This window comes from Acanthopagrus latus, chromosome 1, assembly GCF_904848185.1.
Source record: "Acanthopagrus latus isolate v.2019 chromosome 1, fAcaLat1.1, whole genome shotgun sequence".
Taxonomy (NCBI): Eukaryota; Metazoa; Chordata; class Actinopteri; order Spariformes; family Sparidae; genus Acanthopagrus; species Acanthopagrus latus.
Window position 1 is genome coordinate 8,330,797 of NC_051039.1, and position 12,538 is coordinate 8,343,334.

Consider the following 12,538-nt stretch of genomic DNA (forward strand, 5'->3'; position numbering starts at 1 on the left):
TGTGTACAGTGTCTGTTTTATAGAGAGATTCAAAACACACACTGTGTGTCACTCACCACCACCCCCGCGCGGGGCTACGGCGAGAACAGTCCAAAGTCAGCTCCACGGTCAACACACTCGTCAAATACAGAACCACGGTCAGCGGCCTTAAAGGTACTCTGTGTAACAATTTGAAGCAATTTACATGTTTTAATCCCTTTTTTATCATCCATGTGTTCATCCAATCATTTTAAAGTTGCCATTGCCTGGACAAGCCTTTGGGTGGTTTAAAAGGGATATTCCGGGGTAAATTTTATCCATGGTCTAACACACTGTGACACCGAGTAAGACCCCCCCCCCCAAGAGATCAAGTTTGCAGACTTTGCAGCTAGCTTATATAGTTTTAGCAACCTCAGAAAAGACCGCACGATAAGAATACACTGCAGTCTATGCCTCCACCCAGCAAACCGCCATCAAAAAGCCACAAATAATGCTCAGAACAGCACCAAAGCAACAGTATAAATAGGGTCCCAGCACATAGTTAGAGGCAACAAACATCTACTAAAACTATATATACTAAGCTAGCAGTCGGAAAACTTGATCTTTCGAGGGCGGGGTCTTAACTCGGTGTCACGGTGTGTTAAACCATGGATTAAATTTACACCGGAATATCCCTTTAAGTTATTTCTTGTGAAGGACATGGGTCTATTTTTCAGTACGGGATGTGACTTTGTGTACGTCCTCGAGCGCCTCATCTCAGTGCCAACGGACAGCAGAAGCAGCCGACGTTAGAGTCAACAGGAAGTCCCACAAACTGAGATGCATTCTCTCAAAACATTCAATCAAGTGTGCATAATTGGCACCAGCTATTGCAATACAAAGTCATTTATTTATTAATATAGTTTTGAATTGGAAAATGTTTTATGAGAAAGGAAAAGCTCGACACGTCTTTAACAGCTCAGGGTGTATCCACAGTCCATGATGGTGAAGTAACACTGAATGCTAAAAGCTCCACAGGGCAGCTTTAAGACACGTTTGCTGGTTGTTACCTTGAGCGTTTTCTGCAGCTTTGTTGTTTCGTTTTTTTTTTCTTGCTCCCAAAACAAGATTTCCAACATGACTGAGCAACTGTTCCTCAATACTGATGTGCTTTGAGCTCGGCCTTTTAGGGATCATTATTCAACTAAGTATGGCCACAGTGAACCCACCTGTTATATTCCATCTACACTGCAATCAGCCCAGTGTTTCAATAATGCCATAGAGACAGCAGGGTGATTACGTTACACAATCAGTCTGAGGGAAGGGTGATTTTAGAGGATGAATTTAGCTTTTTTTTTCTTTTTCTTTGCCGCATCACATCGAGCCGACCATTTTTACAGTCACGATGCAAGACAGAGGCGTCTTCCAACAAAAGAGAAGTGCGAAAAAGTAAAACACCCTTAGGTCAGCAATGCAGCAAAGAAAGGCAGGTTTACTCCATCATGGATCTAGCTTTTGATTAGATTTTTATAACGTCCCAGTAACCACAAATAAAAACCCCTGCTGATCGTGTCACGCATGTTCCAAACGTGGTCAATGGCGGTCGTGAAATGTGGAGGAAAAAAAAAGAGTTGCAAGGTCGACATTTAACCGACAGTAAAACTTCACAAATAAAATTCTGGGCAGGAAACAGCCGGCTATCTGTGAGGGAGTTAGGACAGTGTCTGCTTTCTAACCAGGTAGCCAGGTTTTTCATTTATTTATTTATTTTTTTTATGAGCTTGATGCCTGAGTGAAAAATAGGGCAGGAAGGGAGGAGATAGAAAATACCAATACTTGGACGGACTGAAGGAATAAAATGAGAAAGAGGAGCAAAGAGAGGAGGTACAGTGAACAAGAGAGACAGATAATGCCTTATCTCACGGCGGTCAAGGGTACTTGCACCGCAAAGTCTGACACTGCAAATAATCCCAGCTGGTAACTCTTTAAAGTTTCAACTCTTCACCACTGAAACTGTATCACCCCCCCTCGATCTATTTTCTTTTATTTAAATAGACATTCTTAAAACTGACCTTGCAGTTTTTTCGCTGCATGCTGCGTGATGAAATTGGAATTGATTTTATTGATCTGAGGTCCATATGCATCTGAGTTTCCCTCGGCTGCTGTAACCAAAGACCGAGCTGCAGTTTCTCATTAAACTGCAGAAGTTTTTGCGGGCGATGATGATGGTGTGGATCTACTGATGAGGATGAGGTGGCCAATAATTGAAAAGTCCAACTATACCATCGAACCCGCCTGATATGTATCGCTTTGGTCTCGTCATCTGTAGCGCCACGCGGGTTGTGCAGTGAACAGCGTTGGGGAGATGGAACATTTGATAATATGTTCAGACATTTCACTTTTGTGTTTTGTTTGTTTTAAAGTGAAACTTTACTTGTTTTTTTCAAGCAGCTGATTGCAGTTCAAGCAACACCACTGGATATTTTTATGGACTCCATAAGGAAGCCATACTTCCAACCCAAATTTTCCGATGGAAATCAGACCATCTCCATCCATTATCGTGGTGACCAAAACCAGTAATTTAAGCCAAACCATGATGTTTTCCCAACTCTAACCAAGACGTTTTGTGCATAAATGTGACCAGGGCATAATCACAGTGTTGTGACAAGGTTGCATTGTAAAGAAACACACAAGTTTTAATTAACTGTGGTTTTGGAGAAACATACTTTTAACATTTATTCTTCTGATTCATTCGCAACCTACTGAACATACTGCATGACACCAGACATGGAATTTGCAGAAGTTTTACACATTACACCAAAAATTAAAGGAGGTTCACGTATGCAATGTTCTGTGCACAGTGATTTATCCGTCCGTAAATGGGTCTAAAATTAATCAGGAATGATGATAATCCCACTTAACCGAGGACTCGCTCCTTTATCTACCGCAGCACTCGCAGCGGCTTCAGTTCAAATGAATTTCTGCCCAGCTGTTCTTCTACATTATTAAGGAAAACTGGAAGAAAAAAAAAATCAGAATGAAGAACAGCTCAGTTTTAGGTCTGTAATTAAACTATGCTCTGCTCTGAAACCAGGGAGCAACATGTCACTGATGTTCATGAGATCCGTAGGCTCCATGTTTCCCACTGAGGATCCTTTGGGATGACAACCCCTCAGCTCAATCAAACAACTGTGTGCTCTGTGTGTGGGTACTGTACCACAGGAGTGATGTAATGTTCTAAAATTAGAAATCCACTTTTTTTTTCATCTATTAAAGTCAATATTCAAATGTTTTATCATGGCCTTCACATCTCACTACACCTTTGCTTCGCTGTCATCAGGAGTGTTTCACAAATCAATCTGTCCGTTCATCTGCCTGCATGCCCCCCCTTCCCAAACCATTTGCATGCGCTCACACCCACACACTCAGTTCTTTTTTTCTCTTTTCCCATCAGCAATGAGATGCGAAGATCACTCGTAAGAGGCTCTCCGCGCCCCCTCATCCCTAATATCAGCCTGCTCTGTCTCCACTTGAAACGAGTAGTCGGCGGCTGGCAGCGAGGAAATTCTCTCAGAGACTGGGGTGATGCCAGAGAAGCTTTGCGGCGGTTCAGTTTTCAAGTTTTACCACATCAGCCCATTAGGTCATACATTTATTACTCATGACAGGCCAGGGATGGGAGGAAAGATAAGAAGAGATGAGATATCCAAAAGTTTGAATTTCTTCTGAGGGTGAAATAGACAGAATATACGTAGTAAGGAAAGGAAATCACCGGCGTGCTTTCCCTCCTGTCTGATACATTTTCCACGTGTCCCTCGTTGGGCTGAGCTGTGTGTGGTTCTTGTAAATCAAAGTCATCATCCTCATAATCCCATGTTAAACCATTTGGACAACACAAAAAGGGGATGTGGTTCAGGTGAAGGGTAAATACTCAAACAGATAAGCTAGAGGAAAGATTGCGGTCATGTCAAAATCACTGAGCCCTGAGGCTATTTTCTTCCAGATTTGTTTTTTGTTCGCCTGGCCTTTGTGTGTAATAATGCTTGTGTAACATAAACCCTTTAATTCATGGTCAAGTTATAGCAGGCTATAAGAATAAGCATGCTGCAGTGATGTCACAAGAATGTGTAAAAGTTTTAGGACCATAAATCAAAAAGAAAGATACAAAGTGGAATTGAGTAGAATAACCATGATTAATAAGGTTTTGGGCCTTTGAAAATTGGATGGCTGGCAACGCTTTTCATCTTTGAGAGGTGGATAAAATATTTACAAAAGACAGTCAATATTGGATTTTTCATTATGGACTTGACACCTGAGTACCAAGCTGGCTTATAAAGCTTGTGAAAAGGCTACAATTGCACCATGGTGATCCAATGAGTGGATCCAATAAATGGTGCCAAAGTTTTTGAAACATTTCTTAATAATACAAATCGCAGCCAAATGCCATTATGTCGGCATCCGAGAGTTTTTATCATAAACATTCATTGATTTATTTTGGCCACTTGGGGTCAGAGCAGCAAGCTGTGAACACAAGTCTGCAAATGCAATATGACAGATTTGTTAGCAAGCAGTTACGGAGCAACATCAGCTTTCATTTGTTTGGAGTCATGTATCTGTCCATTCACTCTCCTCTTAGCTCTAGTTTTAGTAACGAAACAGGTTTTTTTGCTGTTTGTTGTTCTTCCAAAATGTATCAATATTAAATATGTTGCTTGTCCAAATTGCACTGAACTCGACACTGCACTTGTTTGGGTTGTCAGCAACAAACCCGTCAAGTGTGAAGCAGATCAGATGAACGGCTCTCCAGATATGCCAATAACAGACAGACAGACAGACAGACAGACAGAGCTTCCTTGTTTTGTAGTTCATCTTTAATCTTCTACCATGTTCACCAGCGAGTCATTAACTTTGTGTGCAGGTTGGTGCTTGACTGTTAGCTTGAAATGAAATGCTTTAAGACTGCTAATAAGTTCCACAGAGCTGGGGGGAAGTGATCGAGAACTAGTGATAATTCTTTACTGGTTTGTCACTCTTGACCCCTTACGCACTGAAAAATTGTTATGTGATCCATTCTTCATTTAGAAATAATGATTAGAGCTGCTTTAAGTTGTGGTTAGGATTCAGTTCCGTTGCGTGGCGTTGGTAGCTTGTGAGGCTGCAATGGAGGTGATGCCCACAGCTCATTATTTTTAATTAGCTTTAACTTTTATGCCCATCACAACTGTCCTTTACCAAATACACGTGTCAACTAACTGTTTCAAACACACACTGAGTTCAAACAGAGGCCTCCGTGTTTTGATGTAACAGACCGTGTACTCACCGCTTAGTGGGAGATACAATAAATCAACATGATCAGACTGCAAAAGGACCATTAAGACAGTTCACTTATTAATGTATAATAATATAGGCTGAGTTTGGTGCAGTAAATAATTTGGGTTTGTCACTTTTAAATGAACAACGAAGGTGAAAAATGCTGGATTTTTTTACATTTATAATGTAACTTTAAAATAAATCTTATGTTAACATGTCTGGTTCGACAATGCAATCTAAGTAAGGAGGACTCTGCTGTGGAATTCAAGCACCATTTTTCTAAAGACGATACGGAGTGATTGCCACAGGTTTTGTTTCCCCGTCGCGGCAGAGATGCGCTGAGGCTCGCAGGTCGACCGTGATAAATGTTCAGCATTAGAGATTATAGAGCAGTCAGTTTAATGATAAGTTGTGTTGCGCTAAAAAAAAAAAAAAAAAGACTCTGGTCTATTTCCTGAGGCTCACCTTATTTATTAGCAAGTATATGGGCAGCATAAAAAAACTGCCAGCTGATTGCTGGTTTCACACCACCACTTTTGTCCATCAAGTGACCCGTGTCTCACACACACGAGTGGTACCCTGATCTCAAGGTGGATCATCCTCACGGTTTGCCGGGCACGGGCAGCAACATCCCATTTACGGTCGACTCTTGTCTTGACGCGGGTCAAGGACTCAGTTGAAAAGGAAACGATTACCACAGAGAGTAGCCTGCAGGAGTATATACAAAAGAGGCTCCACATTGATCCGTCTGCACAGAACCACTGAAGTCCACTTTCTTCCTCTTTGTTGTATGGAAATTAAGGCTGAGTTTTGTACGCCTGACATCAGGATGAATCCACTTTGGATTTGTGGTTTGACTCTACCATCTTTATATTAAAAAAAAGCCAATGAAACTGAAGAACTCCTTTTGTTTTCGCAGGTGTGCCATTTCAAAAGACTTCCAGCAGCACCTCTGAGATTTGATTTATCAACAGGACACAACACATGGTGAACAACGGCTTTCTGATGAGTGTTTTGCCTGTTTGAATTTGTCCTCCATCACCACATACGAAACTGTATTATGGGGCAGATGGCTTCCAGTGGAGGCAGTTCTTAAATCAACCATTTGATGTGCCAGTTAGGAGCCGCGGCAGTCCTGAATGTTATTGGAGGCAGAGAGGAAATGTAAAGGACTCATTAGGGTTTAAATCCAGGCAGGCAGCAAGGGAGGCAAGACGAGGGGAAAAGGGAAGGAGAGAGCGGAGATTGTCGACTTTACAGTTTGCCAATGACGGGAGGGGGAAAATGATCCAAGAGGGAGTCGGAGTAGAGCAGGAGGCAGGCAAACGTCCTGGGGGGAGAGCGAAAAATGATTATGGTAAATGATAGACAGCTGCAGGGGTCGGATGAGCTGCGATGATAAACGATACATAAGCTGAGGCACATGAAAATCATGGCTCCGCTTGATTGACAGATAGGCCAATTGGTGGCCGACGAGTGGGGAAGGCAGGCTACAAGTCAAGACTGAGTCGGAGTCCATCATTCCGGCTCCCGATTTATTTGTCAGAGATAAATCTGTGTGCTCAGTATGACAGACGGAGTGGGCTGTGTGCAGCACTCAGGACGGATAGAGACGGAGTGCACTAACTCTTCAGCGTTCACACGGGAGTCTGGTTCAAAGGTCCGACTGGGATGAATTATAACAGAGCCATCCTTAGTGGCCTGAGGTAAATTAATCAGCGAGGTGCGTCTCGCAAAGTGCTTTAAGACACACATCATGGAGTCAATTCAGAAAGTTCAGAATAGACACAGACCTCTGCTGGCGGCTGAACCGCTTCTTATTATATTCAGCACGGCGAGCGAGTGTTATTACAGAGAATGAAAAACACTAAACATTTTTACCGTTTAGGGATTAATGGAGGCACTTCAGGCCTGATGTGCCGGATAAAGCCTTGATTAACAGAGTGGCTCTAAATGTTTTTCATACTAAACTGACTTGCTTCATACAAAGCGTGTGAATGGGGGGGGGGGGGGCTTTTCACTTCCTCTGATTTTTTTACGCTGCACTTAAAAATTTCATCTAATTTGCGATGTGCTTGAGTACTCATTGCAGTGTGACGATATGAGCTACGCACTCGCTGTATATAGAGAACAACTGCTCGGTTAATAGTGGTATTATTGCGAGGCTGTTAGTGTGTCTGCTCACTGTGCTCACACTTTGTCACCATGAGAGCGAAAGATGGAAAACAAAAAGTAAAGTAAAAACATAATCTCACTTCATCTATCCCAAGTTCACTGAATTACTATTTATGGTCCAAAGCAACTCTGTACTGCTGTAGTACTTACATGGTACTGAAATCTGTACTTAAAGGGTAACTCCACCAGTTTTATACGTGTTTACAGGTCTTAGGGAGTACAGCTGCATACGTGAAGATAAAATAAAAATTGTTTTGTGGCTCCTAAAGGAAGCTGCATGTAATCTGATAAATCATCTCCAGTCATGTCTCTCTGTGGCCAAGTTGGATTGTGGGTAAATGTGGGCACCAGGTTTTGAAAAGGAAGAAGAATGTGTGGAATGAAAAAGGCAGTATCTTTTGCTATCTTTGTTTAGAAATTACCCTTGATGAATTCAAGTGAGTGTAATGCTGGACTGGTGGGCTGCTTTTCAAAAATGTTACCTACATTACCCACAATGCAACATGGCCACTGTACGACTCATTAGGTACAGTTTAAAAACAAATGATCAAAATTGACACAGCAGAACCAGAGATGTCACTATTTTCAATTTCACACACTCTTCCTTATCAAAACCTGCCACCTACATTACCCACAATGCAACTCAGCCACTGAGTGACATCATTGAGGGCAGTTTATCAGCTCATAGGCAGCTTCCTCTGAAGCCACAGAAGCCTCTATAGTACTTGTATGTACAGTAGTTCTCCCCGAGACCTTTAAACACACTTTGATGTGTAAAATTGGTGGAGTCACCCTTTAAATAGTACAGCATTACTGCGGACAAGCTAATCTATTCGTCTTGCTACAGAAAACATTTTTCAGAGCAAGTAAAACATTTAAAAGAAGTTAAACTATGTAAAGAATAATTACTATATTATAACTACTTACTTAGACTTAATGTGTTTTTCCGTTCCACTAGGTTCATTCAGTGTATGTATGTGTACACAAACTGTTAGTATATACCTTTAACCCTCCCTGGGTGTAGACACAGCTGTTGTTACTGCTGTACAAACAAAACACGTCCATTCAGAGCCATTAATCAAGTGAAACCCGCGGTAGCCCGTATCATATATCATTCAACATAAACACTTCCTGGTTTGTTACTGAGTAACTCTCACAGGCCGGCCAGTGGAGCTCGCACGAACGAAGTGCAAATTAAAAGGCATCATCACAATGTCCGTGGCGTCCGAACAGTTTAACGGACGTGGACTTTGTGTCGTGGTCGGTTGTTCTGTGAGCAACATGTCGAGCAGCAGGAGAGTCCATTGTACGTCTGATAAAGGAGAATCGCCCTCTGTGAGTAATTGCCTCGCCTTCTCCAAACGTCCCTGCCAAAGAGGTGAGGCCCGATTCTTATCAGAGAAGAGAGGAAACTCTAAAGCTGCACTTAGGCCTGACTGGTGCCGTTGTTCGATTCCTGTGGAAGGAGTAAATGAGCTGTGAAGGTGAGGCAAGAAAAGAGAGGGATCGACACCTTTCCACCATGGAAATGTGTTTACACTAAACCCACCCCCGTTACATAAGTCAGCAGCTGGGTAGTGTACACACAATACACACAGGAGCGCACACACACACACACACACACACACACACCTTCCCAGCAGATGGAGACTTCATTATTCGAGAAGAAACAAGCCCCTTTGTTTAGAGCAGAAGCAGAGCCAATTCTGACCACGGCGGAGGACCGGCAGTCTATTTCCAGCAGTAAACGAACTCGGTGCGGCATGTGACATGCCCTCGGTGACAGTCTAGTGTAGTTTATAGACGTGATCAGAGGGATACTGAATTATTATTTCATGTTGTTGTTTTGTTTTGTTGTTTTCTGTTAGAAGAAAAGCAATATGTGGGCCTTTTATAGAGACATCACACAACATTCTCTGCTTGCAGTGGTATTGTTTATTTAAAAAAAAAAAAAAAGATCCCTGTGCTGTTCGAATATGATTTTATGTGTTTGTGTTTTCTTATTTCCCCGTCGCTCTGCAGCTCTGTAGTGAACAACTGACGGCCCCTCAGCAGGTGGAACTGCATGCTGCTCTGGGACTCTGCTCGGATGTTGCGAACCACAAATTTGTCCCAACAAGCGAAGAGCGGCAAGGAAATAGATTGTTCACTCCGCGCGCTGGTGTGCCGGTGGCCGCCAGCCTCGCGACCACAGAGACCACATTTCATTACCGCCATACCGCTTCTTTTCGCGGTGCGGTGGAGCCAAACGCAGGTACCAAATATATGACACTGTTTCGATTGCACAGAAGACATATAATACCTTGTAGGAGTTATAAAGGGACACGGGTGCAGCTCAGGAGTGCAGCTCAGGAATGCAGCATGAAGCAGATGTTGTTAATTAAAGGTCTCGTGCACTTCTGTTAACTGTCAGGAATAAATTAACTGCTGGATGATATCTGAGAGGCTTGTATGGCACGATGCTAACAGGGGAGCGTTCGTGTGATAGAATCTGTGATGGAAATTTGCATGTGTGAGATTTAATTAGGGCAATTAAGGTAGAGCACAACGTGGAAGAGGACTGGGGCCACTTTTTTTGACAATTTATTTTCAGAATCCTGATTTTTTTCTCCTTATTCTGACTTTAACCTCAGAGTTCACAGTTGTTTTTCTACGGTGGCTGTAATTTCTCTTCCTGAGTGCAAAGTATAGTAGGTGTTCATTTCCTCTCCCTACCGATGAGTAATAACAACGCAGTTAAGCGTATAACAGAAAGGTGCTGGTGAGACTGAGACCACATCTAAGCTCCAAATTCTTCATGTTCACCGAGCGTACTTCAATATTCTTTACATGCTCTGCAACTGTTCCAGACCTTCCGCCCTTTGCGTGCTCGGATACGTTCCAGCCCCCTCCGTCACCCCTGCACAGGAAACATTGGGGCAAAGAAAATGAACAAGTGAGGAACGTTGTGTACGTGGAATCACTCAATTACACTCGTGGCATGGCCATGGTGAGGCAAGTTTATCCATGCTGCAAGAACATTTCACTTGGGCATTTCAAGGCGCATTCAAACGATGGATAATACTTCAAGCATAAACAGACAGGGAACACTAACATATGAAAAGAGATATAAATCAAAGGTAGATCAGGATAAATGGGTAGGTGTTGTTAATATGAGGCAACTGTTCGTGTATCAGACCTGAAATGTACGCGACAGTCCAGTTGCTTTTTTTGTCTTTGCAAGGATCCTTGCAGCAGCGTTTTAAATGAGATGAGTCTCTTCAGGGAGACCTGAGAAAAGGCTGTTGAGCTTACTGGAAATAAAAAAAAACTTTTCCCTGAGTCAGGCCTGGATATAAGTTCTCTGATTCACACTATGTTTTAAAGATGAACAACAGCCCAGTCGCCAGGACAAAATGTTGGCAGGTAGTGTTTCTGCAAACCACTGAATTTTTTCAGCATTCAAGGGAAACCCAGGGACAATCTCCAGCCTTGTTTGTGCCAAGATGTGCATTTGAAGCCAAAACATGTGTTCCTAACCCTAACCTAGTGTTTTTATGTGTCTAAACCTAACCAGAACATAAGCACAATGTTGTCATTGACAGAAATTTACAGTTGCAGGACAAATAAATGTAAAGTTTCCATATAACCGTGGTTTTGCATGATAGGGGTGAGATGATAGTGCTTAATATTCATGCTACATCGAATCAGATCAGGTTTTCTCCTTCTCTTCCAGCAGTTATCTCAGTTTTGTCTTTATGTTGCTCAAGGTGTCAGCACATTCTGTCAGTAATCTGTTCAATTCACCGGCAGAAATAATCCATGGAGATCTAATTGGGTGGTTTCATAATGTGGTACAACAAAGGCATTTGTAGATGGAGGAGGCCTTGAGGGAACACCAGAAGCCCTGTTGTTTTCAATAGATAAACAGTTTTAGATTAAACTAAGCATAGGCAACTGCTCTTCTATGTAACCATATACTGTACAGATGTGTGTCTGAGAGGAGCCCACAAGTCTGTTGACCAGAACATCTCTCTCTCTCTCTCTCTCTCTCTCTTACATCAGCAGTGAACCACAGGAGAGTGAAATGTTAACGTATCCGTAAAACAGGCTGGAATACAGATGTGACATTTACAGATTACATCTCTACGACAGTCTTGCCCTTGTGTGTTAGAGCGAGGTCAATCAATGACAAAGACGTCTGCATGTTTCTGCCTCATTCACTGTTCTCTAGACCACAATGACCAAATAACTCTCATCTGTTTACCCCTGGTCATTCTGCCAGAGTGAGAGAGTGTCTCTGAAAAGAATCCCGGAAGGTTGAACAAATGGATGGATAGATGGATGGATGGATGAATAAATGGATGAACAAATTGATGGATAAATGGATGATGGATGATAAATTGATCAACAAATGATCAGTGGATGGATGGATGGATGAATAAATGGATGAACAAATTAATGGATGAACTGATGGATGGATGAACAGATGGATGAATACATGGATGAAAAAATGTATAGATAAATAGATGATGGATGATGAACTGATCAACAAAATAGATGGATGGATATTCCTATATGGATATGGAGAAATGATATTGTTGTCTCATGGTGCCCATGGTAGGCATCATCTCACTAACACTGAATAAAAAAAATAGGAATGAAAGAATCTAATACCATTGGTGTGTGTGTGTGTATGCGTGTGTGTGCGTGCATGTGGAAGAGTACCATTGTATCTCAACAAACCTCCTTTTCTCTTCTTCTGAGGCTAACAAGTGATTATGCAGCTAACTAAGCTCACAGGCCGGATGAAGAGGAGTCTCGGAGGATTCGTGTCTCACCACGTGGCGCGGAGCTTTGTGGTCTCAACACAAACACACACCACATGAATGCGAGAGGGCTTCCCGTATAATAAAACAACCTACCAACTATGAGCGAGGCGGCCACACGCACTTCTCTGATCTCATTATTTCTGAAAAGATACGCTGACACATTTCTTCATGAGATTTTGAGAGGTTTTTAATCCAACACCTCAATACCCGATACCCACTGGAGCTAAATTCTGCATTCAACAGTGTTTATGTTTGAGTTAAGCGTATCATCTATTAAAAAAAAA